The sequence below is a fragment of the Peromyscus eremicus genome, chromosome 4, assembly GCF_949786415.1.
Source record: "Peromyscus eremicus chromosome 4, PerEre_H2_v1, whole genome shotgun sequence".
Taxonomy (NCBI): Eukaryota; Metazoa; Chordata; class Mammalia; order Rodentia; family Cricetidae; genus Peromyscus; species Peromyscus eremicus.
Window position 1 is genome coordinate 117,866,393 of NC_081419.1, and position 17,791 is coordinate 117,884,183.

Here is a 17,791-nt window from a genome sequence, read left to right on the forward strand (position 1 = left end):
GGCCGTGCAGAGAGTCCCTGTGGAGCCTCCCCCATTGTGCCGCACTTCCGGCCAAGCTTGCTGTAGCTAAGGAGTGAAATTCCCAAACCCAATATGGTCTTGTTTTTAAAGTGCCCACAAGTCAATGAACAGAGTCCCACAATTAATGGTCTCAGGGTCAAACCTTCACCAAAGGAGACAAACTCAGAGCTCACTGAATCACAAACTCACTCCACACTCCTCCCAGAAGAGAGCAGGCCGCCACCCAGCCACAGCCTTACCCTTCCCAGTAAGACCTGTAAGCATGATGCCCACCGAGACTGGCCTCAGAGACCCAGGTCCCAGACTTCCGACTGGAACATTCTGGAATTCTTTTTATTTCTTTATTTGTGGAAGGGGGGGATGGCTGCAAGAGTCCCAAATTGTTCTCTGAATCGTTTCTGAAGATGAGTGTGTGAGGGCTGAGCTATGCAATACGGTCTTTGTAAAACCCCATTCACGCATAATATTCACACAGAAAGCATGGGAATCACCAGCAAACAGTTTTGAGTTTCTGGAAACAAACACTCCCTGTGTAGCGATCCAGGGGTAGCACACCCAGGTAAGCACTATGCAGATCAACAGAATATCCCTGGCCACCCAGGTTCCCCAGAGACTCTTCTCAGACAATCTACGGTCCCCACCTCCACTCTGCTTACATCTGGCAGCTGAGACTGGCTAGGTTCCTCTTGAACTTCAGGCTTATGTGCTCTGCTCTCCTGGGTCTGGCTTCTTTCAGGGATGTATTTGTGAGACAACATGTTACCGCAGTAGCAAGAGTTCTTCCTTTGCTGTGGCTATGCAGAATTGCACTTTGGGAACAGATTAACACCCTTACTGTAACACCATTACAGTAGCTCTCTAGTCAGAACATTTTTTTGTGTCTCTTGGTACACTTGTGTCCCTTGGGTGTACTTGGAGGGGGATTGCTGGGTGACAGGACACGTATGTGCTCAGCTTTACTAGATACCCAGACAGACCCCTAACGTGGTTGACCTCTCAACAGCCATGTCAGAAATCTTGGATGTCTTTGTCTTCAATGGTTCTTGGTGGGTTGGTCTTTTTAGTTTCACTCATTCTGGGAGAGGCCTAGTGGTATATATCCCAGTTTTCATTTACACTAGACATTTCATTTCAGCTGTCTTCATTTTAAAACTCTTGGTGTGTGAGGTGTGAAACAGACACTCACATTGGCGTTGTCATGGGGATCTGAAGACAGGGCCTGGATAGGAGTTCTCCAGGACCCAGAAATCAGGGAAGCCATGATAGTAAAGGTTGAAGATGTCTACTTGCCAGGGACAAGAGATCTGATGTCACCCTCCACCTTGATACACCCCAACCCCAAAGCTCAAGGCTCTGTCTTTACTCTCTACAGCCTGGCCACAGTTTCCTGTCCTTTGTGGACACTCCTTTCTGTTACCCCTCCTCCATCTCCTGGTTATCACCTTCTCGAAGTACCACTCAGGGGTCACATCTTGCAGACAGTTCCCTCTGTCCTCCACTGGCTTTCTCACCATGAGCCTCTAATTTGCAGTCTGTCAGATTACGGCCTCTGACATGCTTCAGTGACCTGGACAGTTTCCTCCTCCTCCTCTTCTATTTGTTACAACATTCAAAACTTTGGAGACTTCGTGTGAAATTCTAGCTCTCCAGCAATTCTTGAAAAAAAAAAAAAAAAAGATGAAGGAGAGGGTACCATGGCAACCAGCAGCTGGAAGCTGAGTGGCAGCTACCACCTTTGCAGGCATGCCCGTGCCTAGCTGACCACAGTCCTCTCACTCCACGCTACGTGACGCCAGCTGCTTCCCAGGGCTGTAGTGTGATCTCCTCTCAAACCAGACCCTTAGCTGACATGTGGGTTCCAGTAGGTTTTTATTTTTATTTTTTTTAGAGGTGCATCTAGGGACCCAGGAAGGGGAGGACTGAAAGAGGAAGAGGGAAAAAACTAGTAAGGGTGTGGACAGGTTAGCTGTGGGCAGGTGGAGCTCAGTACACAGAACAATGTGACTTAGTGGTCCTGGAGAAGGCTTCAGTGAGCCTCCACCAGTCACGAGGCTGTTGTCAAAAATCCTAAAGACTGAAAGAGGCAGCAACCAGAGCCAGGGGTTTTCCTGGCCATGGCAGTCTCACACAGGGGTCTTGATAGGTTCTTGCCTCAAGGCCCTCTTGGCCTGTGGTACAGCGCCACGTATGTCATGAGTATTTGTGTGTTTGTGTGGGTGTGGTGTTAATGCATGTGTGCGCGTGCGTGCGTGCGTGCGTGCGTGTGTGTGTGTGTGTGTGTGTGTGTGTGTGTGTGTGTATGTGTAAGTGTATGGAAGTCCAAAGGTGATGACAAGTGTCTTCTTCAATTATCTCCACTTTATCTCAGGCAAGAGCTTTCTCTGAACCCAGAGCCTGCCAACTGGGGCTAGCTTGGCTAGCCAGCTTGCTCTAGGAATCCTCTGTCCCTGCTCCGACAAGTTTTGAGGTCTCAGGCTGCCACCAACACATATGTCCAGCTTGTAGGTAGGTTCCAGGAATCTTCGTTCTAGTCCTCACGACTGCGAGGTAAGAAGTGTTTTATCTGCTGAGTCACCTCTCTAGGTCCCTATCATGAGTGTTTAACGGTGTGTGTGATTGCTGTGTCCACACCTGCCTCCACTCTGCACTAGTCTGAGAGCACCTGTCTCTCTTTCTCTTATCATCCACTCCGGCTCACAAGGATTCATAGGGCGTGTTCACACTTAACCTGAATGCGTGCTCCTTTAGGGTCAGAGAATGGCTTTAAACCCTCCTGGGAGGTGAGGGCCTAGGCAGGATCTTTATCTTTCAGCTTCCCACTTCACACGCAATGGTCTAAGTGACATGTGTCCACGGATAACCACTGTGACCCAATTGCTAGGGGCCGTAGGCCAATGCTGTGCTCTGTCCTGGGCTCTGCTATACCAGCTTGGGTAATTTACAAAGAAGCTGCCACATTCTCCATCGGTTTTCTAGTACTGCAGCTGTCACAAAGGCCTAGGACAGAGATGGGGTGGGGGTGGGGTAGAAAATTCAACACAGTGACTCACGTCCTCAGTCACTTGTTTGTCCCTACAGGCCAAAGTTCAAGAAGCAGGGAAGACAACAGGAAGGGCCCCCTACTATGTGAAGAGAAAATACATGGAGGCCTTACACTACAGGGAGTCCCTGGAGTTGACCCTTGGTAGCTTCTGTTTGAGACCAATGGCCTCCAGATAGCCTAATACAGATCTACAGTCATTCATTTTTGCAACAAACTTTGGTTGAGAATTGTTGTTGACTTTTTTCTCTTAGGACAGGGATGGACCCCAAGGTTTGGTGGGTGCTACATTTCCAACCTCAGCCACGAATTCTTTCCCATTCTCTTGCAACTGTGGCTGCCAACCTTTGTGACCAAGACTTCATTCACGGACAGGCAAGGCCATAATATCAGGGATATGGTGAGCCAGAGGTGACCAGGTTAGGAGACCAACTGGTAGGCTCAGATAACATTCCCAGCTGACGTCAGCCTTTTGACCTTGTCAGCTCAGGCCCCAGACCTTCGGATGAGGAACATTCTAAGAAGTGGATCCCTCAGCCACATCTGATTCAGCTCCAGCCCTTTGAGCCACCCCCAGCTAGTCCAGTCTTACCAGATATCACAGATCCCTAGGCATGGCAAAATAGCAACATAGTGATAGGAATTCCAGCCACGTCCTCATGGTCGCGCTTGCCCCGGCGGGACACTTAGTCATTTCCGCCTAGTCATTCTGGGTCATATGTCCTACATAACCCATGTGCTGCATTGTCACATAAATCACACACGGCATGACCACGTGATCTATGCGCATGCGTGGAGTAGCCACATGGGCCTGTGTGCGCATGTGTGGGGTGGTCCTTAAAAAAGCGGGGCCCCATGTCTCCCCGCCCTTCTTCCCTCACATGTCCTTCAGCAGGCCTGATTACATCTATCCCTTCTCCTTTCTTGTTAGTGGATTCTGTCGTGTTTTGTGACTTTTCCTCACAGGGTAAGAGCGCCGCTAAAAACCATCCCATAGCCCTTCTACACCATCTGTATCTGTGGGCAAAATACAACGGTTTAGAAATGCTCCTATGCAGAATAGGTTGTGGTGATGTACTGCATCCCCCAGTGTACTGTATCCTCCAATAAAATTTATCTGAGGAACAGAGGAAAAAGCCAGCCACTATATAGAAGTCAGGCCATGGTAGCACATGCCTTTAATCCCAGCACTAACCATAGAGGTCTGGAGGTCTGTACAGACAGACAGGAAGTGATAGAGCTGGGCAGGAAGAGGAAGTGATGTAGCTGGGCTGAGAGAGCCAATGAGAGAACAGAACAGAAAGGCATATAGGTGTGGGAATAGAGGAAGTAGCTCTCTCTTTGGAGACTGAGGTGTCAGTGAGATGAGGTTAGCTTGTGGCTTTTCCTATTTCCCTGATCTCTCAGGTTTTCACCTCTGTGTCTGGCTCTATGTTTTTTATTTAATAAGACCATTTAGCAATTCGTCTACAATAGGTAGCTGGGATAAGAACCAACCTATGACTTCAGCTCCAGCCTTTACTCTAGCTCCAGGGAATCCATCACCTCTGGACCCTGTGGGCACCTGCACTCATGTGCACATGTCCTCATGCACACACACACACATACATACATGTAATTAAAAACGCACATCATATATAGACATAATAATAAATAAATTTTTAAGGTTTATTAAAAATCAATAAAAATAAATTTTGAAGGAAAAGATGAAAAGGAGGAGGAGAGACATCTAATCAGGATTACACAGTAAACATTTGGGAGCTTGATGTTCTTACAGCTTAGTTTCCTAGAGACTCATTCAAGTTGTTGGTAACAACCGTTCATTCCTCTGTCACCCAACATGGAGGTGGACACTGAAGACTACCTGGACTTATCGAGACTTCCAGCCATGACACCAAAGCTGCAGTGAATATTTGGCTGCAGCTTCTGCATGAATATGTTTTCATTTCTTCAGGGCATTCCAACCTGCAGGTCAAGGCCACTTTGGGGGGTTGACTGACCCTTTCACATATTTCAGATATTTACATTACGACTCATAACAGTAGCAAAATTACAGTTAGGACGTATCAATGAAATAATTTTATGGTTGAGGGTCACCACAACCTGAGGAACTGTATTAAAGGGTCACGGCATTAGCAAAGTTCAGAACCACTGCTCTAGAGTAAGGGTGTAGGACTGCAATCCCCAGTTGTATGGTAGCTTAGCTTTTAAAAGAAACTTCCATGCCATTTTTCAGAGTAGCTGTACCACCATATGTCCCACTAGCCACAGATGAGCGATCCAGTTTCTCTCCAGCATCCCTGGCATTCCGTTTCAGCCACCCTGATAGGTGTGTGATGATCTCTCATCACAGCTTTTATTTGCATTTCCCCAGTGGCTGGAGCCAGCGAGCATCTTCTCATGCACTTCTTTGCCATCTGTAAACCCTCTTTGGTCAAATCTGTTCATTTCTGAGCTGCCTCTATTAAAAAGTGAAACTACCCAGGTAAAATTCCGATAGCTGTTCCCTGCAAGGCTTCCCATTTGCAAGAGCCACATCTACCAACAGGATGCCAGGTCAAGCATCTCTGCTGCAGGGTTCAGGAAACGAACGTGGTCCATCGGTGAGGATGGCCAGAAAGAGAGCAGACGACAGGCAGATTCTTTAAATAGGGCTGGAGAGGGCAGCCACTTGTTTTCTTAATTCCTGCCATAATCTTCGTGTTTGTTTGTTGTTGTGATGAAAACACCTGACACAAACAATTTAAGGGAAGAGGAAGACTAATTTGGGTTCATGAGTTTAGAGGTGTCAGTTCACCCTAGCAGGGAGGGCTTGGAGGCAGAGAGGAGCTCACAGGACGGTGACAAGAAAGCAGAGGGAAAAAAAGAGGACACAGGAAGGAGCCAGGGAGAGCTATGGCCCCAAGTCACCCCTCCAGAGACCCAGCCAGCTCTCTCCTGCCTCCTGCCTTTCACCACCCTCAATAATGCCATGGTATTAGGAATCCATCAAGGGATTAAACCACCAATTAAGTCAGAGCCCTGCAGGTCTTCCAGATGGGAAACACCATCACAGACATACCCAGGCGTGTGCTTCACCACCCTGTGGATTTCATAATCCAGTCAGGTTGACAATCAGAACTGTCACTATCCTGCCTTTCCAATGGGTGAGCAGAGGCTCTTAACCCAGCTTATAGAAGCCCATCTCTTCAAGGTCTTCCCAGAGCATCCTTTCCCACAGCCCCTCTCAAAGTGCCAAAATGCTGACTTCACTGTGATACACATAAATATCTAGCATTAACTGGGATTCTAGGTGTGCACAGGAAAAGAATTCAGTTAGCACTTGCCTGGACCGGAAAGGCAAGTAGTGGAAAGGAAACATTTATGAGATATCACAAATTAATGTGAGAAAGAAAGGGTTGAGCCTGGGTCTCAGGAAGTTGGCCTCTGTGACCAGCACTGTGACAACTCTCTTTTTGACTCTCAATTCTGTCTCTGCCCAATGTCTACGATGTAGGAGACATGGTCAAAAGACCCAGAGTCACCCAGAAAGAGTGGGTCTGGCATTTAGTATGTCAAGTCTTAAGAAAAGACAATGCTTTGCTGAGTTGTGGCCTAGGTCCACGGCACCATTTTGGACAGTTCATCAGCATCAAGGTAGTGGAAGGGGACAAGCTATGAAGACCTAGTCATTGATGGCCTAAGTTTACTGGTGACCTTAAGGGTTTCTATGAGGCCATTAAGGACACACAAAACTCACATTTTTCCTTTGTTCATGTCACACTTCCAAAGTGCTCAGGCAAGCTCACGTGTGCACGTGAATGCACAAGCATGCTTTCTACATGTTAATTCAGAAATTTAAAATCTCTTCTAGTCCTCTGGCCTTGCCTGTCCCTGCCTCTGAGTCCTTTGCATTAAGTCAAAAAGATGGAGAAGAAAGTGGAGATGGCACACCCTTCATTTCTATTCACATTTCATTGTTGGAGTCATATTCCCTGCCAATCATGATGCAAAGGGTACTGGGATATGTAGTTTCTGATGGACAGTTACTTCCTGGGCACAACATTTGATCACGTCTTAGTCTGTTTGTTTTTCTATACCACAGTACTTGAAACTTTATAAAGAGTATGTTATAAAGAGTAATCTATCTGGAGGCTGGAAAAATCAAAGAACAAGGCACACACATTCGCTTGGGAGCTGGGAGCGGGGAGGTCTTCCTGCTGCACCATATACACTATGGCTGATATCACAGGCAATCATATGAACTCTGGTTTCTTCTATCCTCTTATAAAGTCACTAATGCTACCGTGGAGCCCCAACCCCCATGATCTCTAACCCTAATTGCCTCCCAAAGGTCATATATCAGGATACCTTTAACGTATAACATGCTTTGGGGGGTTAAGTTTTCAAGTTTGGGGAAACACATTCCAATCATTACACAGTGCAAGAAGGAATATATGATTTGGTAGACTACCTGTTATGTCAGCCTCCTCTTACATCTGCAATCAGTCACCCACAGACAAGTACCTCACTGTCCTTTGTTTTCCTGACTGCTAGTATCAAGATGTAAGACACTGGAGTCCCTGTCTCTGGCTACATCTAAGCAAGACCCAGAAAGCCTATGGGTTCGTGAAAGACAATGGTCGGCCTTACTAAACTTGGAGAAACCAAGTTTATAAGTTATAGCCTGCAAGCTACCCTCTTATCACACAGGATTAGTTGGAACCAGGTCAGGGACCAAAGTAGACAAAGGGAGATAAGGTTGGGCCTTAGCATTTTGTTTATCACGGGATGTCTGTATTCATGTTTATTTGTAAACTATTACATCAGGGGCTGAGGATGTTGCTCTGTGGTAGAGCAGCTGATTGCCATACTCACGATCCTGGGTTCAGTGCCTGCACCTCCAGAAGTGAGGTCCGAGTGTTATATCCTTGATTACTAAGTTTTTGGCACGTACAACCAGTATGCTGTTTGCCTCTCTTGCCTCGCCTGGTTTCTCTGGGCCTCAGATCTCCCTCACCAGAGGCCAGCCTCAGTTTCTCTCATGCACTCTCTGACAGCCTGGTGTTTGGGGAAGTGCACAGTTCTGAAGGAGACCCTCCTAGCAGCCGGGGACTGGGCTGCAGGTCCAGGACAGATGCCTATAGCAGGGGCTGGGCTGAGGGCTCCAGGGAAACCTGTCACCTTTGTCTTTGTCCTGGGGAAGAGCCATCCCAAGACTTCCCTCTGCCCCCAGGGGTGGGGGTGGGACTTAGAGGCCGCACAGCAAATGGACAGACTCTAGTTCTCAACCTGTGGGTCGTGACCCATTTGGGGGGTCAAACAAGTTTTTCACAGGGGTTGCCTCAGACCATCGGGGGGGAAAAGATACTGACATTACAAAATTACAGTTATGAAGTAACAACAAAAATATATATTTACGTTGGGGGTCATCACAACATGAGGAACTGCATTAAAGGGTCACAGCATTAGGAAGGTTGAGAACCGCTGCTCTGGTTTGTCCCTGGGTGGGACCTTAAAGCCTTGAGAGGGGCCTCTGCTCTCTCCGGGTGGTTTGGCCTCCTTATCTCATTTCTCTGGAGCCATTTGAATGGAGTCCTGTGAGACTTTCAAACTGAAGTCACCTCTCACAACAATTTGGTAGCAAAACACAACTGTCACCTATTTGAAGATACAGATTTTTCCTCAGAACTATGTGGTCTCACGTGGGTGCCCCAGGCTCCATTCCTTCCACTTCGGGTCCCTCTCCTCTCTCCCCACTTTGCCTTGTCTCTGTCTAGTTTGTTTCTGTCAGCCGTTGTTTCTTACCCTTCCCTTCCCCATTACGTCTCCCCACTCCTGATCCCTGTCCCTCTGTCTCTGTCACACATGGGTGCAGCAGGTCTGGTGGCTGTTCTGACATCCTCAATGCTCCTGATAACAGATGGACATAAACAGGAGCCCAGCAGGACCTGGGACTCCACCCTGCACTCCTTCCCCCAAGTCATCAGAATTCCATCTGCCCTCCAGCACCAGGGGAGGTGTTGGTGGCTCAGGGAGCATCAGGTGTTGGGAAGAAGGAATGTGGTCCCACAGGACCCAGGCTCTTTGTTGGAGGTCATTGGAGGGGGTGGCTTCCTTTAAAACAAAAAAAGTGTTTCTTGAAACAGCTGTATACATTGTACCTTAAAAGGAAAGGACTCCAGACCTTAGGATAGCAAAACCTCTCCCCTAAAGAAAACAGACTACTTGTATGTCCTCGGAGCAGCAAGCAACAGCTTTCACCTAAAACCCCTCAGCTGCCTCCTGGGCACAGCTTCAGAGATAGGCACCCTTCAAGCCAAAAGACACATTTAGGGAGGTTCTCAGGGGCACCACTCATGATCACGGCAAGTTAGAAACCACCCAAAAACTTCTGGAAATAATATAACAAATTCAAGAGTCTAGTGAAAATGAAGCAACTTTTAATGTACAATTCTGCAGAAAGCACCCCCACCCCCACCCTCACCACCCCCCACCCCACCCCCACCCCTGCATAGAGCTGAAGCACAAGTGCCCGATTGTGGTGTGGCGCAAGAAAGTGACATAAAAATCACAAAAAAGAGAAATCCCTGGCCTCTTCTCCATAGGCCAGGGCTCACTCTATCTCATTGGCTTAGGACACAAAGCCTCATCCAATGAGCAATTTGGGGCTTGAAACTGCCCCAATCCTAGACTCAGTCACTCAGCAGACCAAGGATAGCTTTTGATCTCTCAAAGTCCTAAGACACGCAGGCACCTCCAAAGAGGGAAGACTGGGGCTGGTGTCTTTGTAACTCTGACAAACTCTGAACACACCTCATACTGAAAATGGACCATAATCATTATTTCTTACAAAACCCACCATCAGTAACAGGGTAAACACAGCAGACAATAATATTGAGTGGATAAGTGAACGAACGCAAGCCAGCGCAAGGAGAGTAAACTATTCAAAGTTGTATACAGAGAACCCTTGTTGGCAAAGGAAGCCCTGCACCAAGAGCATGTGCCAGATGGTTCCATGTGGATGTGAAGCTGAAAAGTAGAGCACATATCTGCTTTGAGGTGATGGTGCCTGCCACAGCAGGCACAGGCTGGAGGCTGAGGTGGCCTCTGGCACCATAGTGGTTCTTGATCCGGGTACCCATCACCCCACACATCCTGCTTCTGAGACATTCTCAAACTGTACAATAATAGGAAGCCCATCTCTTTCCATGTCTGCTAGGCAAAATGCAGCCATCTTACCTAATGACTGGACATTTGGCCTTTGGGAGGAGTGAGGGGTCTTGGGAAGGTGTGGCAGATCCAGCAGGTCAAGCAGGTCCTCAATGCCTCTCAGGGAAGGGTAGCCCTCAAAGTGTCTCTCTTCCTCCACCAGATTAGCTAAAACACGTGGAATGGAACATTTGTGTGACTCCGTTGTCTGCTGTTGTAGCAAATACCTGGAATAAAGCGACTTAAAAAGAGAAAAGGTGTGTGGAGGATACAGCTGAGCCAGCAGCAGAGAGCTTGCCTGTGGCTGGTATGCAGCCCTAGACGGTTTGAGTCTCAGCACTGAGGGAGGAGGGAGGGACATTAATTTTGACTCACAGAAATTTTGGAAGTTTTAATTCACGGTTGTTGGTCCTGTTTCTTTTGGTGTTCCCATTTTTTTTTTTTTTTAAAAAAAAAAACAACCATTCATTAACAAAATCTGTAACTTTTAATGTTTTCCCCAAATTTTCATTACTCAGAAAGTCAAACATCTGAACAAACAGCAAATGATCACCCTGTCCAAATTCTATTATTATCAATTCATGGTCAATCTTATTGCCTCTACCCTCTAACAACCCCAACCATCAATCATTTCATCTGTAAAGGTTTTGTTTTTGTTTCTTTAAGTGATATTCTTTTCATCTGAAAAATTCATTTGAACCAAGGTGTAAACAACTGAAGATGTCTAAATTGCCAGCTCTGTCTAGCTCAGTGGAATCTTAATTAAGTCTTAAGCTGAAGAACAGTGCAATGGCAACAGCATTTGGGGCACCACTTCTTTAGTGGAGAGCAGGGAAGCGAGGCATCTTGGGGGTGGAGGGAAGCAGATTGTATGTGGAAGTGAGGCATCTTACTTGAGGTGAGGTTTCTTGGAGCTGGAGATTGACATCTTGGGGATGGAGGTGAGAGTGTCAAAGGTGGCTAATACGGCCTCTGTCACAACCTGTTATCAACTACCATCCCGTTCCTTCCTCCACCAGCCAACCCTGTTATTGTCCTCAGCAAGAACGAAGATACTCGAGTCCCATTCAAAGAATGCTCTGATTTTGCTCCCATCTCTCCAGTTCCAAATGCCTTGCTCTACAGTAAAGCCAAACCCCAACAAACCCACTACAAGCTGTAAGAAGCAAATGTACCATTTGGCCTAACCTACTGAATATCCCGGCTCGGCCACCAGCACACTGAAGTAGTTGGTGGTGTTCCCTCGTGACTGTGAGTCTCTCTGTCACTGGCAGCATTACCAGAGAGAATCACACCACATCACTCACCTAGAAAACATGAAGACCCATAGTAGAGTTCCTTCTGTCTTCACTCCATCAGAGAGCCGAAAACTCATCAAGTAGACCCACTGTCAAGTCAGGGGCCATCTGCTGTAGTTCAAATTCATTGGCTATGCCTTTTATTAGGGGAAGGGTTCAAACTGCAGGATATCTTAGGAACTTTATACAAACCTGTCGTCACTCAGAGTTCTCTGGTTCTTCATTCCACTTTGGGTCAAAGGGTCTCCTCCCAACCTGGATACATAAGAGGCAGCCCTTGATGGCAGGACGGTGGGGCTTGTACTCTTCCCAACATGGGCAAACCATAAGTCCATAGCTGCGTCCAGGTGTTCATCTCCTGTTTGGCTCTTACAGTAGTAGAGATTTCGGGATCATTTGCCAGAGTTTACCAGTCAGGGGTTTGGTGTGTGAATAAGAATGGCCCCTTTGGCTCATATATTTGAATGCTTAGTCACCAGGGAGTGGCACTACTTGAGAAGGATTAGGAGGTGTGGTCTTGTTGCGGTAGGTGTGGCCTTGTTGGAGAAAATGTGTCACTAGGTGTGGGCTTTGAGGTTTCAAAAGTCCAAGCCTGTCTCAGAGGCTCTCTCTTCCCGCTGCCTGAGGATCCAGATGTAAAACTCTCAGCTACCGCTCCAGCACCATGCCTGCCTGTGTGCCACCACGCTCCCCACCATGATGAAAATGGACTAAACCTCCGAAACTGTAAGCAAAACCCAATTCAATGCTTTCCTTTGTAATAGTTCTTGTGATCGTGGTGTCTCTTCACAGCAATAGAACACTGACTAAGACAAGAAATTCCACCAGATTCCCACAGAGCCAAATCAGCAACTTCCCTTTAAAGTACCAGGCAAGGCAGACTGCAGGCTCCATCATGATTCTCTCCCAAGGAGCCTCCAGTCAGGGACGGGTGGATGGATGTTGGTGTAGTAAATGTTTTTTGGTGGGGAGTTCTGAAGGATTCTCCGTTTACCACACTGCCTATCAACGTAGGCTTCCTTGTCTCCCCTCTCTACCCCCCAGTCCCTACAGGAATCACCTTCCAAGAGAGCTACACAAACTCCATTCATTTCTGTCTTTGGGAAAACCCAGGCAGAACTCCAAGCTAGGGGTGCTGAGCTCAGGTTGTCCTGCCATCCATCCCCACCCCTCCACGATGGGCATGTCTGTCTGGAGAGCTGCTGTGGACCATTGTGCAAGGGCGGTTTGCCTCAGAGATCAAAGAGGCCTCTGCATTCGGGAAAAATATTGGGTCACATAGCATGTCATTTCAGAATGGCTCTCAAGTACAGCATTTCCTGAGCTCTGCAATTACAGCCGCTTTCTGTGTTCAGTTTAAATGACCGTGTAAGCAGCTATTTACGCTCTGGCTCCGGGCACCACTCAAGGGCTCCTTCTAAATATATCATGGCAAACTCATAACCCTAGGCTGCCCGAATGCCTATACGCGAGGGCTGCCACCGTGTTCGCGGATGAGTGCTTTCACATAAAGCCCCGCCTGCCTGGCGCACCATGGAAAGCCATATAACCCTGCCTCTGCTTTTCCCTTCTCCCTGCCCTGGTATAGAAGCCACAAGGAGTTCCCGCAGAGCAGGGAAAGCCACAGACCTTTGTGAGTCATTGTTAGGCTGGCTTCAGGGGCCAGAACTCTGTGGAGTTTAACAACAGTCCCGCTTCTTGAAACGTGTGCCCAATAAATGTCTGTCAGAATCCAAACCCATATTCGTGGATTACTCAACCTCTCTCCCTTCCCCCCTCCCTCCCTGCTTCTCTCTTCTTTCTCTCCCTCCCACCCCCTCTGAAAGAAGTGTACATGTGTATCATTGCTTGTGATGGGCAGAGACTGGACTCGTCATCTATGTCCATGGACGGGTGTAGGCGGGTGAAGTCCATTAGACCCACCTATGGAACACTCTGTGGCCTTTTAAAAGCTGTTCTTTATGCTCTGGGATGGAAGTGCCTCCGAGACATATTAAGTGAAGAAAGCAACATGCTGAAGAGAGTGTGTGGTGTGTTATCATCGCTTGTGAGATCAGGAAAATGTTAGACATGCACAAAGTATGTCTGAAGCCTAAACAAGAATCTTAGCAGAGTCTGCCTGCAGGGAAGGGAAGTGGAGCATAGGGACCCACAGTGAGAAGGGAACCGTGTTTGGGGTGCTTGGTTCACTGGATGTGGATGTATCACAGGATGCACACACACTGATAAAAAAGAAAGCAAAAGGACCTGGGGGCAGGGGAGGGGGGAGATAGTTCAGAGGGCAAAGCAAGCCAAATTCAGATCCCCAGCATCCCTGCAAATGCCAGGTGGGCATGGTAGCCCACCATAATCCCACCACTTGGGTAGTCCTGGAGGGAAGCTGGCTAGCTAGACTAGTGGGACCAGTGAGCTCTGGATTCAGGAGAGAGACCCTGCCTCAAAATTTAAGGAGAAGAGTGATGGAGGAGGACACCGACATCAGCCTTTGGCCTCCACTCATGTACATACAAACACTGTCCTGGTTGGACTTCTGTCAACTTGACATAATCTAGAGTCATTTGGAAAGAGGAACCTGAGTTGAGAAAATAGCTCCATCAGATTGCCTATAGGCAAGTCTGTAGGATATTTTCTTCATTAATGATTGATATAGGAAGGTCCAATTCTCCAGGGCTGGTGCCACCCCTGGACAGGTAGTACTGGGTGATATAAGAAAGCAGGCTGAGCAAGCAGTAAACAACCTTCCTCCATGGCTTCTGCTTCAGTTCCTGCCTCCAGGTTCGTGCATTGAGTTCCCAAGAACATTGACTTCCCCTCAGTGATGGACCGTTAACTGGAAGTGTAAGATGAAATAGTCCTTTCCTCCCCAAGTTGCTTTTCATCATGGTCTTTATCACAGTAATGGAAACCCTAACTAAGACAAACACACATGAACACATTTGCACACCACAGACACATACACATGCCAAAACTAAAAAGAAAGCAAGACCTATTTTCTGGTATAAATGCACTCACCATTGTGTGCATTTGTACAGGAAGATTTAGAGTCTGTGTCTCCCCACCTGGGCTTGGTTCAGAGCACACACAGATACACTGCTCCTAAATAAGTTGAGTGTAGCCTGCACCTTTTCAAAAACAGCCTGCCAAGCCTACCTCCTTGGGGCAGAAACAACAATAGAAACAAAAAGTTATTCCAAGAGATTGGGAGGAGTGGCAGGTACCAGTTACCCAGGACACTGAGCCCAGGCATTGGAAGCTAGGCTAGGCCACATAGCAAGATGGAGAGAGAAGGGAGAGGGGAGAAGGAGAGGAGGAGAGGTCAAGGGAGAATAAAGGAAAGGGCTGGAGGAGAATGGAACACCATGTGTCAGAATACCATCGGAGCCCCACTTTCACACACTGTAGAGAGACGCTTTGGTCACAATTAACTGCATGTGTGACTTTGGTCCCATAAGATTACAGTAGAGTTTTCCTTTCTGCTGGGTACCGGCTCCTTCCTTGCTGTTGAAATGGGCAAGTTCATGAAACCCGGGAAAGTGGTGCTGGTCCTGGCTGGACGCTACTCCGGACGCAAAGCCGTTCGTGAAGAACGTTGATGATGGCACCTCAGACTGCCCTTACAGCCATGCCCTGGTGGCTGGAATTGACCGCTATCCCTGAAAAGTGACAGCTGCCATGGGCAAGAAGAAAATCGCCAAGAGGTAAAAGATCAAGTCCTTTGTGAAAGTTTATAACTACAATCACCTCATGCCCACAGGTACTCTGTGTATATCCCCTTGGACAAAACAGTTGTCAACAAGGATATCTTTAGAGACCTAGCCCTGAAACACAAGGCCAGGCAGGAGGCCAAGGTCAAGTTTGAGGAAAGATACAAGACAGGGAAGGACAAATGGTTTTTCCAGAAGCTTCCCTTTTAGGTATATTTTTGTTCCCATTATTAAAAAAAAAAAAAAAAAAAAAAAAAAAAAAAGATTACAGTAGAGCTGAATGTTTACTGTGGCCTAGTGATGTCCTAACTGGAACATGAGATGCCCCAGCACAATGCACTGTGTCTGTTTGTAGTGGCCCTGTACAAACAGACCTATTTGCATTGCCTACAGCACACACAATTATATATCATATATAGCACCCAATAATGGCCAATTAAGAACCATGTGGCTAGCTGGGTGGTGGAAGTACATACCTTTAATCCCAGCAATGGGGAGGCAGAGGCAGGGGATCTCTGTGAGTTTGAGGACAGCCTGGTCTACAGAGCTAGTTTTCAGGACAGCAAAGGCTACACAGAGAAACCCTGTCTTAGGGTGGAAAAAAGAGAACCATGTAGCTGTGACTGTCTCAGCCTCTTTCCCTGTTGCTGTGATAAAATTCTCTGACCAAAGCAACTTAAAGGAGAAAGGGTTTATCTTAGCTCATAGTTCAAAGTACAGTGCACCACAGCAGAGAAGTCAGTGTGGTAGGACCTTGAAGTAGCTGGTCACACTGCGTCCATGCTCAGGGAACAGAGAGTGGGGCTGTGACGGTGGCTCCGTGGCTAAGGGCACTTGCTGCTTTTGCAGAAGACCAGAGTTTGATTCCCAGCACGCAGATAGTGGCTCACAACTGTCTGTAACTCCAGGTCCAAGGACTCAAATGCCTTCTTCTTCCAGTCTCTTCTTCAGGCACTCCATACATGTGGTGCACATAGTACACTTAGGCACACACACATACACATAAAATTTAATAAATAAGTATTTGTAAAAAGAAACAAAATGATGAATGCGAACTATTGCTTAGCTCCTTTTCTCCGTTTTGTTTAATCCAGGATTCCCTACCCAGAGAATAGTCCCACCTACCTATGATTAAGACGGATCTTCCAGCATCAATTAGTGTAATCACAATGATCCCCCACAAGTACACCCAGAGGCCTATCTCTCAGGTCATCTTCATCCCGTCATGTTGACCATTAACACTAACTGTCACAGAACTGATTTACATATTCACTATTCTGTATTTCATTGGTATTTTATAGTGTATTTCTATGTATAAAAAAAAAAAAACCTGTTCACTCTGAGAGTGTGCTGCCTTGCCAGCCTCAGACATTTCCCATTTTACATGTCTCTCAATTGCATCACAAATGGCTGATCTATATCATCTAGACTATGAAAGAACACTTTATGATGCTCATAAGCTACAATATCTGAAGATGCATTTCTTGGAGTACAGGTCCCTCATACATGTGGTTTATGTACATCAGATGTCTTTCTCTATTGCTGTTTGTAATAGTGCTTTGATACAGAGAATCTCACTGAAGCAGACACCCACCACTTCAGTGCTGGCCAACAAGCTCTCAGGGACCCCAATTCTAAGGTCACAGGTTACCCATAACCATGCCTGGCTTTTGATGCAGATGCTCAAGATTTATAGAGCAAGCATTCTTAGCCATCTCCCAGGCCTGTGCCCCATCTTTAAGTGACAAATGATAACATTTGCTGAGTATTTAGAATGTGCCTCACAACACTCTCAGCTCTGGGGGTCTAGAAAAAGATCCTTAAAAAAAAATGCCCTTGATGGTGATTAGCTCAGTGGTGGAGTACTTACCTGGTGTGTGTGAAGCTCTGGGTTCAGAGAGAAATCCCTGGCCTCTCAAGATCTGGCCTGGGTTGGGAAGGAAAGAAGATAAGTTAACCAGCTGGCATTGTGGTAAGTTGAGATGGATAGTCACGGGGATACACAGCAGGAAGCATAAACAGGAGGTGGGGGAATGGACTTCCATTTCAAGGTGGGCATGCAAGTCTTAAGGAGGCAAAAATACCTGGAGATAAAGGCAGGGGCTGCACAGGTGCAAAGCCCTCTGAGGCCCACTTCACAGGGATAGTCCCCCTTCCCCCTACTACACACACTTGATGCATTTATAAGGGATTGGGAGCCTGGGAACTCCCCAGAACCTGGTTTTCTATGAACTCAAGTGAGTCAGCTCCATTTCATGAGCCAAGTGGAGCCCCAAACCAGAGACCAGGTCCTGTTACTCACCAAGGCAGTCCGAAGACACAGAACCCCTATGGACCTTGCTTCAATCTCAGTATCATGCGGTGGTATTGTGTTCCCCAAAATATTGTGTACCCTAATAAACTTATCTGGGGTCAGAGAACAGAAAAGCTACTAGATACTTAGGATAAGCAGTGGTAGCACACGCCTTTAATCCTAGCATTCCAGAGGCAGAAATCCATGTGTTCAAGGATACAGCCAAGCATGGTGACTCATGCCT

General features: G+C 47.2%; 1 pseudogene; it reads left to right on the forward strand.

Moving 5' to 3' along the window:
- Window positions 1–14,602: 14,602 nt before the first annotated feature.
- Window positions 14,603–15,464, forward strand: LOC131908585 (large ribosomal subunit protein eL27-like; annotated as a pseudogene).
- Window positions 15,465–17,791: the final 2,327 nt, after the last annotated feature.